Raw genomic sequence first — 13,530 nt, 5'->3', positions numbered from 1 at the left:
TTAAACAGGCTCAGGGTCCTGACCCTCAACCTTCTGTCCCTGGGAGGGGGGATCAGCAGTGTCACAAGGGTGACTAAGAGTCACCAGAGGCCCCATTAGGTGAGTAAAGAATGTGAGACCTTGAGCTTCTACCTGGCGATTTCCAAGGTTGCCTCTGTCTTCTGTACACCTCGTTGCCATGTTCAGACCAGTTAGTTTAAAGGAGGTGGGGTAGGGGTGTCCCTCCAGAATCGGTGTTCATTTTTTTTAAAATTTTTCTCTAATTCATTCTGTCAGGAATTCTGGGGAGGTTTTGTCTTTATCCTGGGTGTGGAGGTGGGAGGCAGAGAGAGGTCCCCCCTCCACCCTCCATCAGCAAGTGCAGGATAGATCAGATGCCCAGCGGGAGTGTAAACAGCTTCTACAGGAGGTGGTGGGGTGCACCTGGAAGGGCAACATGGGAAGAGGTCAGTGGCAAAGTGCTGGTGATGGTGGTAATATTAAAGGTGTTACAGCAGGTTAGGGAAAAGGGGAGGCTCAGGGTAGGGAGGGCATAATGGCCAACCTAGAAGGGTGGGGGAGGATTCAGTGGGGACTAAGGAATCTTGAATACACCTTGCCCAGACTTCCTCCCCTCCCCTCCCTGTTGCCACAGTCCCAAGTATAGATGATCCTTGACTTTGAGGTGCCATGTCCAAAAGAACAGCCACCATATGCATGTACTGAGCACTCATGGTTTGTCAGTCTCTGTGTGAGCTGCTGGGGGGCCAAGGAAGAGGAAAAGGAGGAGATACTTACCCTAAGTGGACTCCCATTATGAAGGAGGATGGGGGGACAACCTGTAAATCAATACCTGTGCGTAGACCTGTTGTGTCTCTATAGATGGCAGTATGGTGCAGTATGGTGTGGGATGTGATCCCAGGGGAGAAGAAGGCACTGATATGCAGGGGCACCTGGGCATTCCTCCTGTTTCAGGAAGGTAGTACTTGAATGGAAACATGAATTCAGAGAAAGACTGTGCAGCTTCCTGCCCATCATGTAGCCCAACCGAACCATTTCCCTATACCTTGAGGACTTGCCACCCCACTCCCCAGGACCTAACTTGAACAGGCAACTTAAGGGATGGGGGAGAGAGAGTGGAGGTACCATTGCTTTCTGCATCTAAGAATTGAGAATTAAACTTCCTTGATGAGGAGAAGAAAGTGCTGATTATAAGGAAAAGGCCCCTTTCCCAGCTGTTCCATGGATTATATAGAGTTCCTTTTAAACTGTGTTTTAAGAAGGGGAGAACAGCCATCTTGAGATTGTCTTTCAGTCATATTTTTCCCAAAAAAAATAATCTTCCCAAGGAAATCAGCAAAGAGGAAGACGTTGGGATTTGGCATTTCAGACTGTGTTAGAGTCAACCCAACTTGCACATCCCTGTTCCTACTGAGATAAGTTGGGATTGTGTTCTGGTTATCATCTAAGATCCAGGGGACTTTGCAAACCAAGTTTGAACCAGGTGGGCAACAAGAGAAAGAGCCCCTATGTCAACCCAATATAGACGTTGTTCAACATTTGGTTGGGTGACCAGATTGAGAGTGTGGAGTCAAGGGATGATATTGATTATGATGTGAACATATGTATGTATGTATGTATGTATGTATGTATGTAGCTTATACACCTGGGCCTCCTTTCTGCCACTCTTCTTCCAAGGTGCTTTAAGGAAACCATCTTTGACCAGTGGCTGCAGCAGCCAAACAGCCTGGTGATCTAGGCCTCTTTTGTGAAGCTTTGATGAGAACCAAGCTCACCCAAAGGGAAGGCCATGTGAAGCTGTCTTCCTAGGCATCTCAGGGATGCCCTCCATGTCCACTGGTTGGTCAGTCTTCTTGGGATCATCTCCCACAGGATCAACCTGCACATCACCAGTAGGAGAAAGCCTTCAGGCCATACAGGCTGCGATACCACTGGTTAGAGAAACAGTGATTCAGGATGGACCAGGGCAATGAGAACCTCTGTCCAAATCAGTGCAGAAGAATCACAGCAGAGGAGGGTGGATTTTCATCCAGAGCATCATACCTGGAACCACCCATAGCCCTCACGATAACAGGGAAAAACTGTCTTGGGGGACTCAGGCTTCAAGGGGACAGCAGGTTCTGTGGGGGTTGGGGAGGGTGGATGCCTACAGCCCAGACTTCTCAGATTGTCTGTGTTCAGGACTAAGTCCAGCTTGGACTGTAGCCTCCCTGGAGATCTCCCTCAGGAATTGTGACCTGTGTGGCCTCACCTAACAATGGGCCTTGCTCACCAAAATTCCATGACAGCATTGGCCCATTGTGTCCAGTCCAAGGATGAGACTTTTAAAAAAAATTCCCCTTTGATTTCTTGTGGGGTGAAATAATTTTTTTTACTAAATTGTTCTTAACCCCAAACAATAAGCCTCAAATAAATTGTGTATGTCTCCATATGTCGTCATAAAAAAAATCAGCAGAAAGACGATATTTAGGGAAAGGACTCAAACCAAAGGGAATGGAAATTCAATTTAAGTCTGAATATATTTTACTAGCCTTTGCCTAAGATAACCATGATTTCAAGTTCAGTGCCATCCGCAAGTCTCTGATTTCCACTCTCTCTTTTAAGGAATTCTGGAGTCCCTGGTGGGGTAGAATGAGAGGGCTTTCCCTTTTCCCCCAACCAGGCCTTTCTTCTGCCCTTGCAAAAAGTGTAATGGTTTGTGTGGGTTTACTGGGCAGAACTGAGCTCTGTCAGGTCCTCTGCCCAGGAATTACCCACCTCCCCAGAAGCTCTCCCCACCCTTCACCCCTCCCCAGGGAAACTGTGTTAAGCTTGGAGTATGTCAAGTTCCAGTGAGACCCCCTGCTGTGCAGGACACTGACTACTCTGATGTAGAAAATGTCCCCCTCTGAGTCCATCCTGCCCAGCTTGGTTCCAGGTTTTGGTTTTGTGCTTAGGGTGTGGTAAGCTGGACCATGGGAATTGATCCTTCTTTTTCTCCTTACTCTCCAATCTACTTTCCTTCTCTCTCTCTCTCTGTCTCTCTCTCTGTCTCTCTCTCTGTCTCTCTCTCTCTGTCTCTCTCTGTCTCTCTCTCTCTCTCTCTCTCTCTCTCTGTCTCTCTCTCTCTTCCTCTCTCTGTCTCTCTGTCTCTCTGTCTCTCTGTCTGTCTGTCTGTCTGTCTCTCTCTGTCTCTCTCTCTCTCTTATTTCTATCACCATGTTTCTTTTTCATACATCTTATAACAGGGGATTAAGGGTTGAAAAGCCCTAGATTTAGGCGATGTCAGTGTTCTGACCCTTAACTTTCTGTCCTGGGATACTGTGGGAATCAGCAGATACGTAAGTGTGGCTGTGAGCCAGGCAGAGTGCCCATTCTTTCATTATGTCATGTTAGATCTTAAATCCTGTGTTTCTGGATTTGGATCTCCTCTTCAATTCATTGTTTCAGGAATTTTGTAAAGCCTTTGTTTTTTCCAGGCTGTGGAGGTGTGGCAGGAAAGATCGGGGGCATTTAGAGAGATTCTTGGCCTCCTCTCCCACTCGTGAGCAGGTATAGAATAGACTACATGCCTGGTGGGAGTGAGAATGGCTTCTACAGGAGGTGGGGTTCTGGTGCAGGCAGGAGACGGTGGGGACAAAGTGTTTGGGGTGGTGGTGGTTCTGAATGTGTCCTATGTTGTCATGTTGTGGGGAGAAGGAAGGGGCAAAGGCTAGGTAGGGCAGAATGGCCAAAGAGTGATGTGGGTGGATTCACTGAGGATGAAGGAAGGCTCAATACCCCTTGCCCAGACTTCCTCCCCTCTCCTCCTGATTGCCACAATCCCACATACAGTCCATCCTTGACTTTGACTTATTATGTCCTGCAAGTACTGAGACCACAAGCATGTACTGGGCACTCATTCTGTGCCAGTTCCTATATTAAATGTTGGGGAGCCGAAAGATTGGCTAACTGCACTAAGGGCCTCTCAATCTAAAGAGTGATGGAGGAGGATATCTGTGTGTATACCTGGTATGTCTCTAAAGATGTCAGCCTGATGTGGGAGGCCATCTCAGGGGAGAAGAAAGCACTCACATGGAGGGGCCTCTTGGCATTCCACCTGTTTGAGAAAGGTAGTACCTGAGTGTAAACATGAAGTCAGAGAAAGACTGTGCAGGTTCCTCCTCATCATGTAGCCCAACCCAACCATCTCTATTCCCTGCCTACAGCACCCAGATAGTGATAACAATTTCAGACTCGGGGAGTGGGAGTGGAAGTGGAAGTGGGAGAGCTGTGATTACTTTCTGAATCTGAGAAATGAACGCAAATTTTCTGGGAGAATAGAACAAAGTGTTGGTCCTGAGGGCTAATGCTTTCTCCCAACTGCTCCATGGACCATGGAAGTCTGTAAAAGGTGGGTGTGTGGGGAGAGGAAGGGGATGACCTGGGTCTTGGGAGTGGAGAGCAGGAGTGAGATGGTTGTGAGAGTGTACTTAGCTTGAGGGCTCTGGAAGAAGCACATGGAATTGGTGATTTAGAGTTCAGGTGCTCAGAGTGAGGAGGGCAGAAGAGCAAGTTTGGCATGGAGGCAGTGAGGAAGAGGAAAGACTAAAGACACCTTGTTCCCTTTTTCTTGCCTCAGCATGCTGCCAGAAATCCTGGCGCAGCTTATCTATCACTTTGAGGTGCCATATCCTATAAGCATTTACTCGAGTACCACCATATACCAGTCCCTATGCTGGGCACTAGGCAGCCCAGTTATCCACAAAACCTTGTTCCCTGCCCTCAGGGAGCTCGTTGTCTAGAAGAGGAGGAGAAGGCAACCTGTTAAAAAAATTAGGTTTCTATGTGACCTATGAGAGAAATTATTATTTTCTCTTATATTAATAACCTATTATTGATTAGAACCCAGGCTTTTTCTATTTCCTCAATCGGGGATGAGCTCTTGTAAGTCAGTCACTCAGTCACTCTCTGAAGGACATTTCTGATAGATGGGATTGTCCAAATCCTAAGGGACAATCAGGGATGCTCCTCCATCTTGAGTGGGACTCCTTGCAAGTAGGAGACCTTACTTGGGTTTAGATGGTAAACAGCATCTAATCTAGGTGAATTCCAGCCCTAGAGCATTAAGTTCATGCCCTTGCAACATCCCTACCTCCTCTGCATTGTGATGGAGGGTAATGTTACGTAGTTCATGAAAGAAAAAACCAACCAGAGGCATCTGAGTAGAGATGGATTCCCCTGTCCAGATTACTGGAGGTGGCTGAGTCTCATGAAAAACCCAAGTTCTCAGCAGGAGGAGCTGAAGGCTTTCGGCTCACCTCCTCATATGAAAGTCTACACCCTCATTAATTGACCACCAATCAGGGTTGATTTTCACCTTTCAGGGGCACCCATCCCTTTTCCAAAGGTATTTAGCATTCAGTGATCTCCATGGTTTTGTCTTTGGTTACTAATTATCAATTTATTAATTGATTCAATTCATTAATTATCAGCTAGCCAAATTAATAAATTGATTATTAATTACCCAGAAACTTTTTGCTTAGGCTTTTCATTCAACTTACCTAAGTGAGATGATAAGAGAAGTATCTTAGAAGGGAAGAAGGCCCTAACTTCTGGGGGACACCTGGACAGTTATCCAGCTTCAAGAAGGTGGTACTCAAGTGGAAACATGAAGGAAGGCAGACAATGACTCTGCTGCTTCTTATATCATAGCATCCTATAGCCCATCTCCCACATCCTCACCCCTCCTCACACACCCCCAACACTGCCAGTCCTGTATACTTGCCCTTTTGCGCCTGGGAGGAGGGGACTGGAAACACTTTTTCCATCTGCAAAGGGGACTTGTGGTTGCCGAGGGAATCAGAAGGGAAAGAGCAAAAGTACATCCTGGACTGAGCAACCCTAGAGTGGGCTGGCTCTGGACTCCCAGGGGATGGGGGGGATGAGGATGGCTTTTGGTGTGGGAGAATTGGGAAGGTCAGGAGGAGAGAAGAAAGGTGTGCCTGGAGTGGCTGAGCTCAGCACATCCTTAGAGCACCCAGTACATGTGGACTCTATGAAAAACCACAAGAAAGGCCTGGCAAGGAGAGCAGACCCTCCTGCACAGAGACCTTGCCCAGCAAATCCTCACCCCTCAAGCGGGGCAAAGAGGAGAGAAATGGAGTTGGAGAGTGGGGATAACAGTGATCTCCATATCACAGGCTAGCATCAGTCAACTATTTTGACATTTAAAACACATGCATTTTTCACTATAAGTCATTTTCCTAAAAATCCTCTTTGTGGTATCTAATATTTACTCATTTGGGGGGTATAAATATATATGTCCATCAATCAAAAGTTTTAAAGCCTCTCCTTCAAGCTGAAATCAGTGTCCAGTGACATCATGGATTATTGGCAAGTCAGGCCTATTGTTGGGTCGGGACAGGTCACAATTACTGAGGGAGGTCTAGAGAGGAGGCTTGAGGCCAGGCTGCCTTTGAGCCAGGACACAGATATAGCCAAAAGTCAGACCTGTTTACTGGCCCCAACTAATCTCAGCAGGACTTAATGTCCCTAGGAAACCTGAGTTCTCAGGGATAGCATACTCTCTTCAAGAGTGAGGTCTGCTGGTTGACCTACATGGGATACCTTGGATGAAAATCCTTTTTCTTCTGCTATGCTTCTTGGTAGCTGAATTGGACCCAGGGTCCTGCTCCACCTGTTCCGTCATGAAGGCTTCTTTTCAATCAGAGTAATTCAAGCCTGTACTCATATAGGCCACACACCCAGAAAAATAATCCTAAAATCATTCTCCCAGGGATGAGTGCCCAGAGGACCCCGTGAGAAGAGGCTGCAGTACCGAGAACCTGTGGGTGGTCCAACTAGTGGGCCAAGAGGATTTCCAGGAGGAGCCAGTGAAGAGGACTCCAGCAGCCACCCCTTTGGGGTGGCTGAGTGCTCACCAGCCCTTCAGAAAAGAGGCCCCCACACACAGCATGCTAGTAGCTATCACTTTGATGAAACAGAGGTTCCCCCAACTGCCAGATTTCATAATTATCCTTGGGACACTTGCTGAGACCAAGTCAAGGGCATTTCTTTATCACTCCCCATTCTACAGCTCTGAGATAGGTGCCTCTTTATTCTGATCATCAAATAAAGTGAGTGAAAAGGCTCTGACAGTGGAGTGTCCTTATTGAATGAATGAATAAAACATGTATTAATAACTCTGTGTGCAAAGCTAGGTTACAATAACTGGGGATACAGAGGGAAAAGTAAGTCTGCCTTGCTCTCAAAAATGTAATTCTCTTTGGAGAGATGACACCAAGGAATGGTTTTAACTTCATTGCAGATGAAGAGGTCCAGTGGCCTTTAGGGCACAGCAGAAAAGAAGATTATGCCTTTTAAAGTCATTTCTACTGATTAGTTTTTTTTTTCTGAGTTGCTAACCATTTGATATTACCTAAGATTGTGGGAATCAAAACTTCCTTTACTGGGTCATTAGTGGCTGTGTCAGAAACACCTGCAGGAGCCATGGCCAGGCTGCATTTCCACAGGGGTTGCTTGCCAGTATGATGTCTAAGGACCCTGAGTTGCTCCCGGCCCCAGGTCCAGGTCATTCTCGATCTGGGTCTGAGGGGAGATGGTGTCAATGTGGTGGTTTTGGCCCGAACTGCTGGGCATATGCTGACTGTTCTGTCCCTCCAGGGGGCCTCCCTGTTTCATCTGAACTGTGAGTGGCAGTTGGTGGGGATGGCAGGATTCCTCTCCATGGGAGTTGTTTCTCTAGAAGATGACTGTCATGTCTGGTCTGGAAGCTTGACAGGTGATCTGGGGAACAGCTGCCATTCTACAGGACACTTCAGTTTATGTTTGTGTTGGTAGCGGCTTGTTAGGAGTTTTTACTGGTGATAGTAAGGAAGATCAGTTCTCCCTTTAATGTTGCCTGGTGGGAGAGGGAATGGTCTAGAATCAGTCCAGCACTGTCTGTCTGTCTATCACCCTCCCAGGCTGAACACAGCCTAAGGCCCAGAAGGTGAGATTCTAACAGGGACCTGGAAGAAGTCAGGGAAACCAGGAGTCAGATGTGAGAAGGAAGAGCTTTGCAGGGAAGAGGGACAGCCAGTGGAAATTGCCTAGAGTTGGGAGATGGAGTGTCTTGTGCAAAGACCAGGCAGCAGGAGGGTGTCACTGGATCCCAGACTATCTGGAGGGAGAGTGTAGGGTGTAGGAAAAATGCAGAGATGGGAGCAGGTTGAGATAGGTTATGAGTGACAAAAAGGACTTTATATTTGAGCCTTTAGGTGATAGGGAGCCACTGGAATATATTGAGTGCGGGACTGAGTGGTGACATGGTCAGACGTGTGTGTTACAGAGATCCCTTTGACAGGAGTGTGGAGGATGGACTACAGTGGGCAGAGACTTGTGGCAGGAAGACCAACCAATACCCATTGTAGTAGTCTAGGCATGAGGTGCTGAAGGATGGCTACCCTGCAGTTTATTCAGGTGTATAAAGGATAAGTACTTATCAAATGGATTAGACAGAGGTCAGGGATCAGAGTAATTGGTGAATCATGCAGAAAGAGAGATTTAGAACTGATGTCAGAAATACCCATCTCAGATTGATTACAAGAATCCCAAAGTATAATGAAGCCTAGGCTACCTTCTATCCCCCCCTCAGGTTGCTTTGCTTCTTGAGCTAGTATGGCTTGCCTGCCCCGTGAAGGGCAACTGGTTGGAATTTTAGGGATGTTGACTGGTCCCTTCTCTGCAGGAGTTCTTTACCCAACTGCTGGTTGTGAGAGATGGGCTGGAAGCAGGCTGGAGGCTCCACAGAATGCTGCCACTCCAAGGACTCTTGAGTGCTGTTTTTGTGTGTATTGGTGAGAACTGGTCAGCACTTGGTACTGGCAGTGATGAAAGAGGTGAACTTTGTTTTTCCAATGATTTCTCCTTTCCATGATGTCTGTGCAGGCTGGGCTTGAAGCAGGTCTGGAGGCCTCATGGAGCCTGTTATTTCTAAGCCTCCGGGATTCAGGACATGGCTCTGTCTTCATCTGGGTCTGTGGGGAGATGCTGGACAAGGTGGTGGTGATGTAGTGACTTGTCTGGCACATGCTGTCCCCATCTCTCCCTCAATTTCCTTTCAAAGGCAATTGCCACTACTGTCTAAAACAGTTAGCAGACGTCCTGAAGCAATCAGAGCATGTCCTGAATGACAATTACCAGGTACTACTTCTATGATCTGCAAAATAGTCACTGAGAGTTTTGTTATGGCAACTCCATATTCACAAGTTCTCGTCCTATTTGCATTTTCATGCTGTTTTTGACTTTGCCTTTAGATTTCAAATTGGTGGAAGCTATTGATTACATAACTACCTCAAACTCATCATATATTCAAAGAGAACTCTGTACTGCCGGCCATGAATGAATGAATGAATAAATGGATCAATGAATGAAAAAGTACTTGGTAAGCACTTACTATGTGCAAAGCACTGTACTAAGCACTGTACTACATATCCCCATTGGTAATCCCCATTTCCACTTTCTGCACCCCATAAATCCATGTTCATGTATTCAATGTTATTTTCCCAAAGGGTGTCTAATTTGGTGGAACGGCCCTTTGTGATTCAAAGGGAAAGAAGGGAAATTAGAAAGAGAACAAAGCCAGCCCATCTAGTTCTGGAACTTGCCCCAGGGTTGTTATTCCTCCAATTTTTCACCCTTCCTCATCCATCCCGCACTGCTCTTCTGCACAGATTAACATTATGCTGAACATTTAGTAGGTACTCAACAAATGGTTTCTGCTCTAAAGCAATTTGACTTAAAATCCAATAAACAAGGAACTGCCTAAGTCAAACATTGTTGATTGACAACTGTGATCTTCCTCAAATTTTTTGAGCATAGGAATGGTTTTCCCAATTCTCCCAATTCCTTAACGTGTATAACTGGTATGATTTTTCTTCTTTCTGACTCTATCAAACAAGAAAAGTTTTGGCCCTGCATTCCGGAGGAGGCTTCCTTTGTATAGAATCAGTCTATCCAGAAGTCTCTGAGTATCTCTCTTGAGCCAGGCCATTAGAGGAGGCTTGAGTGCTAGCAGTCTCTTAATTCAAGGTCAGTGATGGGATGAAATGAGGTACTGGGAATTTATTGGACAGGTTACAGTAGCAGGTTTGCTTTGGGTTAACACAGCACAGAAATATAACAACAACATAGTGACACAGCTCCTCTGGACACAGCTCGTCTTGTCTCTATAGAAAATGACATCTGGTTATCAGAGCAGGGTGCCAAGGAAGACTATGAGGGCTTGAGTGACCTTCAGAAATCCACCAAGTTTGAGGGATCCTGACTGCCCATCGGTGGGACTTTTCATGCCCTTAGGGGACCAGGAAGCTACATCAGAAGAAACAGCAGACATTCAGGTTCCATTCAAGCAACAGACATTTTTAAGCCACTTCCTATGTGCCAGGCTCTGTGCTACACTGAAAATATGAGCAATTGTAAGACAGTCCCTGCCTCTCAAGGAGCTCACAGGCTGATAGGGGAGTCAACAGTCAAACAATAGTGAACAAACAAACCACGTACAGGAAAAATTTGTGGGAAAGCGAAAAGCTTCCTACAGATGTTGGGATTTTAGGTGAGACTTGAAGAAAGTCAGAGAAGTCAGGTGGCAGAGATGAGGAGGGAGAATGTTTCAGGTGTATGGGACAGCCACTGAAAGAAAATGGCCAAATTTGGGAGATGGAGAATCTTGTGCTTTGAACAGCAAGGAGACCAGTGTTTCTGGAGTGAAGAGTACATCTTAGAGGTGAGGGGGGTTCAAGTGCATAAGGTGTAAGGAAACCGGAAAGGTGAGGGTGGGTAGTTTATGGAAGGCTTTGAATTCTAGAGTAGATTTTATATTTGATCCTGAGTTGATAGGGAGCCACCGGATTTGATTGAGTAGAAAAGCATGGGTGGGAGGGAGGGCACATTGTCAGACCTGTGTTTTAGGAAGATGATTTTGAGGGCTGAGTGTAGGACAGACTGCAATGGGGATGTGCTGGATATGGAGATTCCAACCAGAAGGCTGTTTCAATAGTCCACTGTGTGAATTGACGAGAGCCTGCTCCAAGGTGGTAGCACTGGCAGGGGAGACAAGAAGGCATATGTGAGAGTTGTTGCAAAGGTAAAATTGAGAGCTCTTGGCAACATGTTGGTTTAGGGAGTGGTGAGAAGGTCAAGAGTGAAGGATGATACTTATGTTGTGGTCCTGGGGGCCTGGGAAGATGGTGGTACCTTCAACAGTAATAAATACTTTTTAAATGCTACAACAGTCCATACTTTTATTTTTATATGTCACAATACAAATATAAGCTATAAGCTGCATTTCTGTCCCACTCTTCCTTTTTAAATTGTTTCTTCTTTGACAGGAAGTAGGAAGTCTTCTAACATGTTTGGAAAGTACCCCTGGGGCAGTTTGAAAAAAGTAAAACTGCAAGCTATCAACAATCATGACAAAATGCTCTAACTTTCTAAAAAGAATGCAAATCAAAAACAATTCTGAAGCATCACTTTACACCCATAAGATTGAGAAAGATGACAAAAGATGAAAATGGTCAAAGTTGGAAGGACTGTGGAAAGATAGGCACACTAATGCACCTTTGGTGGAGCTGTGAATTTGTCCAACGGTTCTGAAAAATGTTTTGTAATTACTCTTAAAAGTCACTAAAACACACATATCTTTGACTCAGTGATACCACTATTAGCTTATAACCCAAGAAGGGGAAAGATAGAGGGAAAGGTCCCATATATACAAAAATATCCATAGCGGCACTCTTTGTAGTAGCAAAGAACTGCAAGCAAACAATACTCATCAATTGAGAAACATCAAATGAACAACATATGGGATATGAAAGCAATAGACTATTACTGGGCTACAAAGATATGAATATGAAGAAGTCAGAAATTTGGAAAGGCTTGTATGTACTAATGGGAGAGGGAAAGTAAGCAGAAACAAGAAAACAATTTACACAACCACCACAATATAAAGAAACACAACACTGATAGACTTGAAAATTGTGATCAATGCATTATGCAACTGTGACTTCATGGGGCTGGTAAAGTATGTTTCCTTTCCTTTGGCAGAGAGATGTTAAACTATAGATGAAGAACGAGGAATAAATTTTAGACATGTCCCACTATGTTGATTTTTCTTTTCACTGTGCTTATTTATCACAGGGGAGGGATACACTGGGGAAGGATGGAGGGATATACGGGGGTGGGGGGTTGAGGGGGAAATCATGGAAAAGTGACAGTGATATAAAAGAGTGCCAACATTTTAAAAAGGGAAGGGCGGGGGGAAACCCATGTATGAGACCCAGCACCATGATGTTCTGGTGAAATAGAACAAAGAATAGAAAACTGAGAAATGGGTTTCTTTATATTCTCTCCACTTTATCTGTCTGGTCTGGGCATTGCTGGGTGGGTGGGCACCATCATGGGATGAGGAAGGGGCCTCATCATTGGAGGGCCAGGCATCATAGGCATGTGGCCTCCCATGGGCATCCTCATGCCAGGAGTTGGCCCCACAGGCATCATTCCAGGAGGGTGGGTCCCATCATGCTAGGGTGAGGAGGTGGGATCATAGACCCTCCTAGTGGAGGAGCAGAGAACAGGTTGGGAGGAATTCTTCCTTGCTGAAACACAGTGGTTGTTTTATCAATCAGACTCTGGGCTTGCTCTTCCATCCATTTTTGATAATAGTCTCTCACATTGTCTCTGTGCTTCTTCCTGCTGCAGTGCATCTTCTTCACAGATAGAGAATCAGGAGTGAGGTACATGTCACAGTAATCACAGTAAAACTTGAGCATGATGGTCGCACAGTTGTGCCTTGTTCTGTCCAAGGTATCTTCCAAAGAGACTGGCTGGCTTCCTCACCCTCTTCACTGCATCTCTTAACAAGTTGTCCACATATAAGAGTAACTTCAGGAAGCTCTTATCTGACAGATAAAATGGAACGCAGCTTTTCAGACAGATACTCAACAGGGATCCTAAAGGATGGAGTGCACCCCAGCAATGAGAAGACGAGGGCACATCACCGCTGACTGCCTGAAGCGCCCGGCTGACCATGGGAGGAAGAGGAGAAGAGAGGGAGAGAGGGAGAGAGGGAAGGGGGAAGAGAGAGAGGGAGAAGGAGACAGAAACTGAGAGAGAATCAGCGAACAAATGTGCCCGAGTAGCTCCTAGTATTAAATAATTTTTAAAGGGAAGATTGTTGAGTTTAGGGAGAAAGATTTCGATTTTGGACACATTGAATTTAAAATGTTTACAGGACATCCAGTTGGATATGTGCAATACACAAGTTGGAGATTCAAGACTGGAAGTCAGCAGAGAGGTTCTAATTGGAAAGGTACATGGGGGAATCATCTGCTTTGAGATGATAATTGAATCCATGGGAATTGATGAGAGCACCAAGCAAAACAGTATCAAGATAGAAAGAAAGGCAACCCAGGACAGAGCTCAGTGAGACACTCATGGTTACCAGGCATGATCCAGATAAAGATCCAGCTATAGATACTAAGGAGTGGTCATGGTGAGGTGTTTGGGGGT

General features: G+C 45.8%; 1 pseudogene; it reads right to left on the bottom strand.

The window, feature by feature from the left end:
• Positions 1-12,259: 12,259 nt before the first annotated feature.
• Positions 12,260-12,791, bottom strand: LOC114053202 (annotated as a pseudogene).
• Positions 12,792-13,530: the final 739 nt, after the last annotated feature.

Source organism: Vombatus ursinus, unplaced genomic scaffold (genome assembly GCF_900497805.2).
Source record: "Vombatus ursinus unplaced genomic scaffold, bare-nosed wombat genome assembly UNPS02004051.1, whole genome shotgun sequence".
NCBI classification, from domain to species: domain Eukaryota; kingdom Metazoa; phylum Chordata; class Mammalia; order Diprotodontia; family Vombatidae; genus Vombatus; species Vombatus ursinus.
Note: the sequence above shows the minus strand (reverse complement) of the source record. Positions and strands in the feature narration are given on the sequence as shown.